Below are 1,330 nucleotides of genomic sequence, written 5' to 3'. Positions count from 1 at the left end.
AGTTACGTCGCCATCTCCCATTTATTTATAATAAAAAAAAGTTCCATCATTTCGATGTATGTACACATGTGCTTTGTTTTTTATTATTTATTTACCACAAGTAAAGGTTAGGAGTTATCTTTCTTTTAAATTTTTTTTACTGTTTCACTTCATTACTGCTGTGTATGTGCTCCATGTGAGTGACAGACATAGGTGCTTATGTAAGTGAGTTCCGACTTACGGTGAAAATTGCATTATGTCGTGCCATAGGAACGGATCTCCAATGTAACCCGAGGACCTATTGTATAGTTTTTATCACATGAATATATAACAATTAGTTTTTCTATTCTGGATTATCCTATAGAATAAAAGGCTAATATGCACATAGGCTGAACGGCAGAATGACCAGTCGCTATGATGCACACTAACCACCAGTGGGCAGATGTTCAAAGCAGGTGCTGCCCCCTGGTGGTCAGTGTGCTCCCGCAGGGGGAGCACTGCTGAGCCAGAATCCCTGGGCCGGGCTCATGGCTGGTGAGCACAGCAGCGGTGGCAGGAGCCTCTCCAGCCTCCATGGCAGTGCTAAGGATGTCCAACTGCCAGTCAGAGATCCCCCAAGAGGGCATAGGCTGGGCTGTGAGACCCCAGCCCCCCAGTGCATGAAAGTCATGCACCAGGCCTCTAGTAATAAATAAAACTGCTCTGAACAGTCTTGAGCATGTCTTAGACATATGCATAGATATGGAATTGCTGAGTAACAAGGCTGCTGTATATTTAACTTTATCAAAGCTGTTTTCCAAGTAGCTTTAGAAAGTGCTTCTATTAGTAACACTTTACACTCCAAATGGCCATGCCTGAGTATTCCAGTTGCTTCATTTCATCAGCAGCACAGTGTTGTCAGTCTTTAAAAAAAATTAACCAGGGGTTGGATTGGAAAACTTTTTCTGTCACTGACCAAATAGAAAATATATTAGATTTTATGGGCCAACCATTTAACTCTACCATTGTAGTGCAAAAGCAGTCATTGACAATAAGTAAACAAATGAGCATGTTTGTGTTTGCTGATCATTGGTCTAAAACGTCTTTTCCATCACATTTGTATCCCAGCCAATGGTAGGAGAGAAGAAAAGTGGAAGGCATTCTTCTTTTGTTTAAGAGCATGGCCCACAATTACACCTAGCATTTTACCCATATCTTATTGGTCAGTATTTTGTTATATGACCAGTTTGCAAGAAAGAATGGGAAATTATTTAGTCTGGTCTTCTGTAATCACCTAAAAGTCTCAGGAGTTCTACTAGAAAAGGAGAATGGATATTAATAGTGATGTTTTCATATATGTATTAATTATGAA

Source organism: Myotis davidii, unplaced genomic scaffold (assembly GCF_000327345.1).
Source record: "Myotis davidii unplaced genomic scaffold, ASM32734v1 scaffold626, whole genome shotgun sequence".
NCBI lineage: Eukaryota > Metazoa > Chordata > Mammalia > Chiroptera > Vespertilionidae > Myotis > Myotis davidii.
Note: the sequence above shows the minus strand (reverse complement) of the source record.